The 11,636-nt window shown below is 42.7% G+C and overlaps 1 protein-coding gene across 3 annotated transcripts in view; it reads right to left on the bottom strand.

Moving 5' to 3' along the window:
• The window catches only part of LOC141726838 (creatine kinase S-type, mitochondrial), a 40,672-nt gene that overhangs the window by 21,248 nt on the left and 7,788 nt on the right, over positions 1–11,636 (bottom strand). Inside the window, exon 1 of one of the 3 annotated variants that reach the window (XM_074531943.1) lies at positions 11,185–11,315. The exons of the other annotated variants lie outside the window; for them this stretch is intronic. The gene's annotated coding sequence lies outside the window, so the exon portion shown is untranslated. Of the gene's footprint in view, positions 1–11,184; positions 11,316–11,636 lie in introns of those variants that run through there. 3 annotated transcript variants of the gene reach the window in all.

The raw sequence follows: 11,636 nt of genomic DNA, 5'->3' as shown, positions 1-11,636 counted from the left end.
TGCATAAATTTGAGGCATGGAGTGGGGTAAGGCATCCTGCAAAGTCATAAGTATAAATTCTATATTTTTGTTGAAAATGTTTCCAGGTGACTCTAAGTGGCTGTCCAGTCAAAAAGGTCAGATGTGGCAGGATATGGCATTAGGTAGGTGCTAAGTTTCAATGCTATCACGTACAGAAACTCATGTGCCTTTTCATACAAGCCTGACCTGTTAAACACTTTGTGCTTTTTTTCCCATATGAACAAAGTTGAAATAGGCCAGAACTCATCAACCTGAAAAAGATACAGTTTGGAGGAGGAATAGGGTAAAGACCTAAGAATCCTGAGTGGCATGAGAAACATGGATAGAGATCAACTCTTCATTACCTTTTCCAATATAAGAATAAAGTCCAATAAAGGCAATTAGTGGGACAAACATTCAAAACAAAGGTAGGCGACTCTTTATGCAATCTCACAGAATCACAGAATATGCTGAGTTGGAAGGGACCCACAAGGGTCATCAAGTCCAACTCCTGGCTGCGCACAGGATCATCCCCAAGAGTCACACACCATGTGCTTGAGAGCATTGTCCAAATGCTTCTTGAACTCTGTCAGGCTTGATGCTGTGACCACCTCCCTGGGGTGCCTGTTCCAGTGCCCAACCATACTCTGGGTGAAGAACATTTTTCTGATAGCCAACCTAAACCTCTCCTGACGCAACTTCAGGCCATTTCCTTGGGTCCTGTCACTGAGCACCACAGAGAAGAGATCAGTGTCTGCCCCTCCTCTTCTCCTCATGAGGAAGTTGTAGAGTGAAATCAGGTCTCCCCTCAGTCTCTTCTTCTCCAGGGTGAACAGACCAAGCAGCCTCAGCTACTCCTCCTAAGGCTTCCCCTCAAGACTCTTCACCATTTTTGTTGTCCTCCATTGGACACTCTCCTCTTCTCAAAGGATACTGTATATGCAAGACATTTCTATGGGTTCAACAGGAGACTGAACAAGTACATGGAAGAAATGCATTGTAGGCTTTAAACAGACACGTGAAAACAGGAAGCATACAATCATCTTTCAGAATAACAAATATGACTAAAGAAAGCAAAATAAGATGACATCTTCAAGCCACAAGGTGTCACTTAGCAGAGGCACATTATAAGCAGCATTTTCTGGATCAGTGTGGAAAGATGGCTGGGTGTAAAATTAGACGAAACTGAGAAGCTATATTCACATCCTAACAGAAGTTATAACAGCACAGAAATTATAGGATAATATACAGTTGCTGCTCCCTTGGTGGAATGTGGTTGGCATGCTCAAGACCCATTCCACAATAATTCCCCATACCCACAATCTGCAACCATAGCACCTGCTAAGGGTGATGGAACAGAAGCTGGAGTGAAAACACTGCAGCCAGGCTCTATTGAAATCCTTGCAGTGAGGGGAACGCAATCGTACTTTGCAGCTGATAAACCACATAGCACCTGTCAACCAAGGGAGATAGAAGATGTCTTGCTACCAAGCCAAAAACTGTTGTTGTTATATTTCTAGAGTCCCAGCTCTCAGGCTGCCACAGCTCTCGGCTATCCTATCTTCTATCATGTCTTGTTGTCGTTATATTTCTAGAGCCCCATACCGTCTTTCAGTGTTGTCTTACAAGCAGATCTTCACAGCACTATTGCTCCTGCTTCTTCATCAGAGCTCCACCAGGGCTCTCCCTAACCAGGTACCCCCCCCCCCCCCCCCCCCTTTATCCCAGTTATCTTCATTAGCCACAGCTGCCACCCAATTAAGGACATCACAGCTGCAGCCCATTTAGAACAACTAGGATTGGGGCAAGGCCACTTATACAATACATATATTTTACTAGGACTCCTACTATAAACAACTGTGGTGAAATTGTTCTCCTCAGATGAACTTGGTCCATTATAGCCTAATTATAATGTTAGAGCGCACCTCCATCACAAAGTTACCCCCCTCCAAGGTACAACCACTCCTCACTGGAAATGTGCTCTATATTTTTTTGACTGCATCTTTAAAAGTGAAGTGAGAGAATTTTGCACCAATCAGTAACAAAGGTATGCATGACTAGAGTCAGTCAAGCTCCACCTAAACACAAAGAAATAGCATAAAAGTAAGTCAATAATGGGGGGAAAGTTAGGGAAGACTCCATCATAATTGCTGGGCTCAGTTGATGGGCTGAACCTGTCTTTTCTCCCATAGGGATGCCTGTTGGGTAAGAACCATATTCTGTGCACACTGAATTCTTTTACTGGGAATTAGAGCTTGTCTGTATGTTGCTTTGAATATGTTTTTGCAGTCAGAAACTATCACTGGCAATCCGTGAACCTTAACCTGTCACAATTTTAAATTAATAAAGAGTGTTATTCTGTGAACTGTTAGTGTGAGTCCTTCATGGGCGCTGGCAATCACCGGCAGCAGGGAATATACTTGAATACAATGGAAGGCCCACTGAAGGGTCATAAATTGGGAAGACACACTGAGGGGTCTCTCTTATCCTGTTGGCATATTTCCCTGAATAAATCAGTTGAACTGCCCTCCAATCCAGCAGGACTGCTCAGTGAAGGGTCCCCATAAGGGGATGCTGACAGACTGGTCAGGCACAAGGGTCTTGGCTTTCCTGGGGCACTGACAGATGTCACATTCACATTTTCTGAAAAATCCCTTCGCCCAAGATTTTTCTCCTGGGAAGCTGAGAAGCCTCAGAGAAAAAGGAAAACAATTTTATCTCATTTGCTTCTCCTCTGTTTTGCTCATGTGGAATGTGCTTGGAGATTGTTTACCACAGGTGATTTTTTCATTGGGTTTCTGGTGTGAGTGTTTTGACTCAATGGCCAATCAGTGCCAAGCTGTGTCGGGACTCTGGAGAGAGTAATGAGTTTTCATTATCTTTTTAGCATTCTGGAAGTATCCTTTCTGTATTCTTTAGTATAGTTTAGTATAGCATTCTTTTATATAATTTAGCATCATAAAATAATAAATTAGCCTTCTGAGAACATGGAGTCAGATTCATCATTCCTTCCTCCCTGCCACAGGGGTCCCAGCAAATACAATAGACAGACATTAAATATTAATGATCAAGTAAATCTCCCCACACTAACGGTTGAGGAAATCTCCCTTTTTCATGTGACAATCAGTCTTGAAGTACCAAACCAGGATTATGTTTGTCTCTCAAGAAATGGTGATTTTTCATTCTTCAAAACAAAAAGAGAATCTCTTTTGTATTTATACTGCATGTACTACGTACTACACAAAACTTTAAAATAAGAATGAACATAAAGGATTTCAAATTTAGAAGCCTTGCTGTTATTCAATAATGTTCTTAGTTTGAGGAGTAGGGTGGTGGAGGGAGGGCTCTTTCAAAGATGAAAATGTGTAGAGCTTGCCTCATGACATGTTCCTATAAAATTCCTGTAGTATGTATTTTCAGTGAGCTAGGGAAGAAAAGAGATAGCTGTTTAGAGAGAGGAAGTCATGGTGGGCAATATTGCTCTGGGAAGATAATCCAGGAAGATACTTATCAGGAATTTGCGTGATCTGTTAATTATTCCCAGAAGTATGTTCCCAGTGCAGCTATGGTTTTGGGATTATGTCTAGAGTACAGGAGATCTCAGCATCTAACAGAGAAAATGGCCTATTCTATAAAACACTGAAGAAAAGAATGCATATTTTTTTCTTCCTCAAAAGAGAATGCATTTTTTTCTTCCTCAGAATTTGACTTGCAAAGCAATATCTACTTTGTACTTCAGTGACATATGGCAGATGAGAAACATAGATGTGTTTCAGATTTCATAGAATTGTATAATACTAGGTATGTCAAGGATCTTCCGGTCCAACATTTCTTGGAAAAAGCAAGGTCTAGACCAGATGGCCCAGCATCCTGTCCAGCTAAATTGTAAAAGTGTCCAGTGTTGGAGAATCCACCACTTCCCTGGGGAAATTATTCCAAGAGCTGATTGTTCTTACTGTGAACAAATTTCTTCTTGTGTCCAATCGGAATCTCTCCAGGAGTAACTTGTATCCATTACCCCTTGTCTTTTACATGTGACTCTTTGTAAAAAGAGTCTCCATCTTCTTTGTAACCACCCTTTAAATACTGGAACATGGTGCTAAGGTGTCCCCTAAGCCTTCTCAGGGCTGAACCAACCCAGTTCTCTCAGCCTTTCCTAATATGACAGATTTCCTACTCATTTGATCATCTTTTTGTCCCTTTTGTGGACTCTCTCAGTCTTGTCCACATCTTTTGTGTAGCAGGGACCAAAACTGGACACAGTATTCCTGGCATGGTACTGAGAAGACTGGGATAGACTTTGTCATCTCTACTGGTTGATTCAAGCCAGAATTCTGTTGACTTTCTTTGCCACAGCAGCACACTGTTCACTCATATTGAGCTTTTTGTCCACCAGGATCCTTAGGTCCCTTTCCATAGAGCTGCTCTCCAGCCAGGTAGATCTCAGCCTGTGCTGCACTCCTGGATTCTGTTTTCCCATGTGCAAGACCTTACACTTGTCCTTGTTGAACTTCATAAGGTTCTTGTCAGTCCACCCTTTCAGCCTATCCAGGTCTTCCTACAGGGTGGCTCTCCCTTATGAGGTGCCTACTTCCCCACTCAGTTTGGTATCATTGGCAAACACTTGATCCCATCATTATCCAAATCACTTATGAAGATATTAAACAGCATTGGGCCCAATATCCATTCCTGAAGGACCCCACTTGTGACAGGTTGCCAATTTGAAAAGGAACTATTTGCCACAATCCTCTGGGTGTGGTCTGTCAGCCAGTCCCCCACCCACCATACAGACAACTTGTCTAGACCATAATGAATCAATTTCTCTAAAAAGAGTCTGTGTGAAACTGTATCAAAAGCCTTGGAGAAATCCAGGTAGGTGGCATCCATTGCTCATCCCATATCAACCAAGCAGGTTACTTTGTCATAGAAGATGATCAGGTTTGTAAAACACTATTTGCCCTTGGTGAATCTGGGCTGGTTTTCCCAATCACATACTTCATCTGACTTGTGATAGCCCCCAGGAGGATTTGTTCCAGGGACTGAAGTAAGACTGATGGGCCTATAATTTCCTAGATCCTCCTTTAAGCCCTTCTTGTAGATGAGGGTGACATTAGCTGTAGCAGCCACAGGGCCTGCAAGGTTTCCCTGGCGGTCAGTTGCCTAAGATAAGAAATGCCTAGTCATGATGACTGGACCAAAGAAGCCCCTCTTCCACCTTCGGACCCTTGTCATCTCTCTGTAAGGCCATAGGTCATATTCACCTCAACCCTTACTATTGGACTGTTTCCCAAACCCCCTATACCCTATATAAACGCCTACTTCTGTGCTGTTCAGCAGAAGAGCTGTCATTGTCACCCTTCGCAGAAGCTGCCAATAAAGACACCTCTGTGGAACCTCATACATCCTTCTCCTCTCTCTCCCTGCGTCTGCCGAGGCATTTAGCAAGCAGAGCTGAAATCACTAAAGAGCTGAATTCACCAAAGAGCTGATCTAACTTAAGAACCGAGCTGCTTGCTAAGATTGCCTGCAGCTGGGAGCCTGCCTGAGGGACCCGGACAGGTTATGCTTAGCAGGACTTCCCTATCCGGACACCTGCGGCAGCCGGGGTCAAACCCTGAAAACCCCCAAGCCGTAAAAATTAGCCTTCTTCCAGTTTTCTGGCACATCCCCTGATCTCCACGAGTTCTCAAACATCATGAAGAGTGAGCTCACAATGGCATCAGACAACTTTAACACCCTTGGGTGGATATTTTCAGAGCTCACTGATTTGCAGGGGCCAAGCTCTTGTAATAGTTCACACACCAACTCTTCCTTCACTGATGGTGGGTCTGTGTTTGCATCAGCCTGGAGTTTTGTTACCAGGTCCTGGGGCTGCATAGTGCTGGTAAAGACAGAGATGAAGAAAGTTTTGAGAACCTCTGCCTTTTCAGAATTGTTGGTGATTAATTCACATCTCCTGTTTAACAGTGGACCAATATTTTCCATCTGTTTCTGCTTGTTGGTTATGTACCTGAAGAACCCTTTCTTCTGTTTTTTGACATATCTGGCTGATTTCAATTCTAACTGCATCTCTACTCACCCTGGCAATGCTCTTGTAATTCTCAATGTGTATATGCCTGCTTTTCCATCTCTGGTATCCTTCACTTTTGTTTTTGAGCAGACTCAGAAGCTTACAGTTAAGCTAAGAGAGTCTCTTGCTCCACCTACTTCTCTTACCTTTAAAGGGGATGAACTGTTTGTGCTTCCAGGAGAACGTTCCTGAAAAACTCTGAGCACTCTCTGGCTCCTTTATCCTCCATGGAAGCTTCCCACAGAATCCCTCCCAAATGAGCTCTGAGTGAGCTGAAGATTGCTCTTCTAAAATCTAAAACCTTTGTCTTAGTACTAACTTTCAGCATGCTCAGCTGGATCCCAAACTCCATAATACTGTGATCACTACAGCCAAGGCTGTCACCTCATTCCTGGTTGGCACATCTAACATTTCTATGAGGAAGCAGTTCTTTATGCATTCCAGGAATTTGATGGATGGCTGTAGGAATGTGCCCCCTTTTGACGGAGTAACAAAATTATCCTTTGTCTCCTTAAAAAGGGAAAAAGCCCAGAAGTTTCTCTCCTCATTTAGGTAAAAAGACACCTCATAGGACCTTGGGGACTTCACTTCAAACTTAAGGAAGCTAATTGCACAGAAGCCAAAGCCTAAGCAATTTACTAGAAAAAGAAGACAACAAAGGAACTGATTGCTTTTGTGAGGTGTTTTACCAGGAGCAAAAGTCTCTTGCCCCTGGCTCAGTTTTTCTCTGTAAAGAGCTTTGTTATTTTGCCTTTTATTAAAACTTCTCTGTTTCCAACACTACCACAGAAGCCATCCTGCTGATTTTATGCCATCTGAGGTGGCTGAGCTATCTCGGGTGTGACATAGATCTCCAAGAGCTTATAAGACCTGGCTCAAGGAGACCCATACATCAGATGGCATGTGAGTTGCTGTATTGTTCTTCCAACAAATGTCAGGATAGCTAAAGTCATCCATAAAAACCAGGTTCTGTTGGGCCAAAGCTTGCTGAAGTGACCCAAATATTGCTTTGTTAGTCTTACAATCTTGGTTTGGAGGTCAGTAGTAGATGTCTACTGTAAGATCCCCCTACAGAAACAACTCTTATCATCTTGACTCAGAGGCATTCCATAAGGCTTCCACAAATGATGTAGTTTACTTTTATACATTCAAGGTTCTCCCTGATATCGAGCACAACTCCTCCTCTTCTTCCCTGCCTGTTTTATGAAACAGCCTATAGGCATCCATTGTGAACCTCCAGTCATGTGAGTTGTTCCACCATGTTTCAATTATTCTTATGGTATTATAACTTTCTAACTGGATGCAGAGCTCCAATTCCTCCTGGTTGTTCCCCAGGCTAAGGGCATTGGTATACATACATTTGAGGTGGTTGGTCTTCTGGTTCTCATCTTGGGAGGCAGCTTGACAGGTGGATCCCATTCCTCCCTAATAGGCTATAGTCATTGAAGAATGTCCCATCATAAAAGTCAAAACCTTCACAACAGTGTTAAAAATGACCATATAATATTGGCTTTTGCATTCATGTATTAGATTTTGCACGTTGTTATTGATCATAAGTATTTAGATATGGTACAATTTACAATTCCTTTTAGCTGCTTGTTAATATAACATAATCTATCAGTTTAAGTATGAACTGTATAGCTCATAGAAAAAAATAGTGTAATGAATATAATATCTACGTATAGCTTATAGAACTAGTAGCATGATAAATGTATTATACTGTGGACCTTAGCAAAACATAAGATGTTAAAAGGCTTTTGTGTAACTAAGAGAACAGTATAAAGCAATCCACTGACTGACCTCTCCAAGGGATAGCGGTGACACAAACCAGAGCACCAGAGAAGACTTAGAGAAGAGGTTGTTAACTCCTCTTATCAGAGAAGGAATAAAATATATTGACTTGATCTACAGGATGTCATGCAGATAAGTCAAAATGTAAAGCCAAAACAAAAATGAGTCCCTGCAACATCAAAAGCTCTCAAGAATGTTTGAATAATGTATAAGCTAATGAATATACATGCAACCCCAGCAATGTAACCGTATATAGAGAACATGATTTTAAGCTACCTCTGTGCTCTTTGGCCATTTGCCAAAAGCACCCCAGTGCTGGATTATTTATTTGTCCTTCTTTTATACTATATTAAACTTTTAAAAATTCTAAAGAGTGAACTCTGTTTTTCACAATGCCACCAACCACAAGGCTAGAAGTTGATTTGACTTATACATCTATTTCTGGCTGTAATCCTAAAATGGAGGAAAAGATAACTTGGGCACCAATACTTTTTGCTTGCACCCCCAGGGCTCTGTAGTCTTCCCCCATTCTGCCCAGGTTCTGCCTTGCAGTGTTAAGCTATAGTGTTAGCTATGTGTCTTGGTTTAAGATAATTTAAAGAGTTGGACACTAAAATGAGGTACCTCCCCTTAGTTTCAAGTTGAAACCAATCATTTTCCACTAATAAGGAAAAACAAAATGCAAGTAGGTATGAGTGAAAACATAACAGTTTACTAGCAAGCAAAACGGCAACAGGAAAATGGCATCAGCTGTCTCCCTCAAGATGGTGCGCTGCAGTCCACCGCACGGTCCGGGAGACAAAGGGAAAAAGATGGTGGACTAATAAAGCAACACCCTCCCGGGAAGATAGGACCTTACAGAGCAGTTCTAGTGGCAGATGAAGAATTTCCTGCACATGTGGAGTAAGCTGTGCCTCTCGCTGCTTCCTCCTGCCACCTGCTGGACTGCACCGGTGTTGGTGCTGCTGTCATACACGCTAGGGGTGTGTTGGGGGGAGAAGAACTGGTCTGACGGGACCGACACAGTGTGGCCTGGCCCCAGGGACTGGCTCAAGCTTTGCAGTGTCGATAGGGTTTGCAAAATTCACTCTGAAACAGTTTCTCATTGCGAAATGCAGTTTTTCTGAGTTGCTACTGTTGCAAGCCTAGAAACCCGCCCGAAACAATCCCCTCTGAGGCAGAACCTCTGGCTTCAAAAGCCACCAGGCAAAGGAGGAAGTCAGCTTGGGTGCCCTGACCTTTTAAAGGGACCGGCAATGCCCGGCTGCCCCGCAATTCCGGTTCTGGCCGAGCCACTGGGCCTTAAACAGTAACAGTTCTTGGGCACAGATAGATATGGAATACAATAACATTTTGGGTTACCTTGGACATTATGCTCGTCTGATATTTAGGTCCTACATTACTGTTGTCTCAGTACTCCAAGCACCATCTCATGAAGACAGTCATTATAGATACATATTATAATATTGGCTTTTCACAAATTATGAAATGGATGCTATATGTATAATGTTAAAGTAACTTTGTTATAAAGGAATTGTTTTTATTTATGTTATTAAATAAACTTAGTAGTGAAATAGCTGATATAGTTATGCTTGTGGCAATTGAACTGCCTGCTTGGTTGGGATAATATCCAATTACCATATGATGAGGACTCCTGCTACTTATATGCCAACTATCAACACTTACCATCAGTAGAAAGTATGGACCAAAGCCCAAAACTGAAGGTGATGATAAGAATGGACTAAAACCACAGCCAAGAAATACACAGGTTCTAAAAAGGCGGACCAAGGAGGAGCCATGCTAAACAGTTCTTGGAACATGTAAACTAGTTTGGGGAAAAGTTTAAATATGCATAATTGTTTATGAATATGCAACAGACTGATGCAATAGAAATTATATATAAAGGGTGTTTCCAAAATAGCAGGTGTGCTCTTGGCAGAATGCCAAGCACCCAACCGTTAAAAACTTTGCTTTATTGTCTTTGTCTTCTATTGTCCTTTATTAAACTTTTAAATTTTACCAGTAGAGTGAACCTTGTTTTTCACAGTCAGCAATTACACCTTTACCCTTTTCTCCTCGGAGACATAACTTGAGGAGGTGCACTAGGAAGCTTAGCTGCCTACCAGGTTAAACCCCAATCCATCTGTCTATCCCTCAAATTCATCTCTCTCCAATTCAGAGGCAAGAATGTGACAGGAGACTGTGTCAAAGGCCTTACAGATGTCCAGATATTTGATATCTGTAGCTCTTCCTCTGTCTGCTGGTGCAGTCACTCCATCATATGAGGGTACTAGATGAGTCAGTCATGGTGAAGCCATGTTGACTGTCTCTAATCACTTTCCTGACTTCCATATAACTTCAGCCTAACTTCCAGGAAGATCTGCTGCATTATCTTCCCAGGCACAGAGGTGAGGCTGACAGGTCTGTAGTTTCCAGTCCTCTTTTTTAACCTTTTTAAAAATGGGTGAAATGTTTCCCTTTTTCCAGTCACTTGGGACTTCACCTGACTGCCAGGACTTTTCAAATATCATGGAGAATGTCTTTGCAACTACATCTGCCAGTTCCCTCAGAACTCTGGAAAGCATCTTGTTGAGGGCCATGGACTTGTGTGTGTTCAAGTTTCTCAGGTGGTCTCAAACTTGATCTTCTCTTACAATTGGAGGGACTTCATTTCCCCAGTCTTTGCCTTGAGATGCATTCACTTGAGAGGTATGGAAAGAGAGATTACCATTGAAGGCTGAGGCAAAAATTTATTGAGTATGTCAGCCTTTTCCTTGTCCATTGCTACCAGATTGCAAGTCATGTTTGTCAGAGGAGGTACACTTTCTGTGGCCTTCCTTTTCTAGCTGATATACCTGTAGAAGCCCTTATTATTCTTTGTGTCCCTTGACAATTTCAGCTGCTCCTTGACCATCCTGACCCCATCCCTATACAACTGGGAAAAGCTCCTGTACTCTTCTGAGGATACCTGTCCCTGCTTCCACTGCCTGTGCATTTCTTTCTTGCTCTTTATTTTGACCAGCTTTCAGAGACTGGAAAAGATGTCTTGACATTTTGTGATGCTTGGAATGCCTGTGTGTGTGCACAGTTTCACAGCAGGTCCTATTGACTAACTCTTTGAACAGTTGGAAGTTTGCTTTCCTGAAATTCAGGGTCTTGACTTTACTCTTTGCCTGACCCATATGCCTCAGGACTCCGAACTCTAACAGTACATGATCGCTGTAGCCCAGGCTGCCTCCAATCCTGATGTCACCAATTAGCTCACTTTTGTTGGTGACCATCAGGCCCAGTATTGCATCCCCTCTGGTAGGGCTGTCTATTACCTGGCTTATGAAGTGATCCTTGATGTACTCCAGGAGTCTCCTGGATTGCCTTTGGCTGGGTGTGATACTTCTCTGACAGATGTTAGGGTGGTTGAAATCTCCCAGGAGGACAAGAGCCTGAAAACACAATGCCTCCTGTAGCTGGAGCAAGAAGATTTCATTAATAGGCTACCCTTGATGGCATGGTCTGTAGTAAACACCAACCATAGGGTTCCCTTTGTTGCTTTGGTCTCTAATTCTTACCCATAAGCTTTCAACTTGCCCATGGCTATTCTTCAAAGACGGCTTTTCACAATCTATCAATTTTTTGACATAGAGGACAATGCCTCCACCCCTCCTTCCTTGCCTGTCCCTCCTGGAAAGCCTGTCACCATTGGTGATAGCACACCAGTCATGGTATTCGTCCCACCAAGTTTCAGTAACGACCATCAAAGGAGAAGGTGAGTTGAGTC

This window comes from Zonotrichia albicollis, chromosome W (genome assembly GCF_047830755.1).
Source record: "Zonotrichia albicollis isolate bZonAlb1 chromosome W, bZonAlb1.hap1, whole genome shotgun sequence".
Classification (NCBI taxonomy): Eukaryota; Metazoa; Chordata; class Aves; order Passeriformes; family Passerellidae; genus Zonotrichia; species Zonotrichia albicollis.
This window is presented reverse-complemented; position numbering and strand designations above follow the sequence as displayed.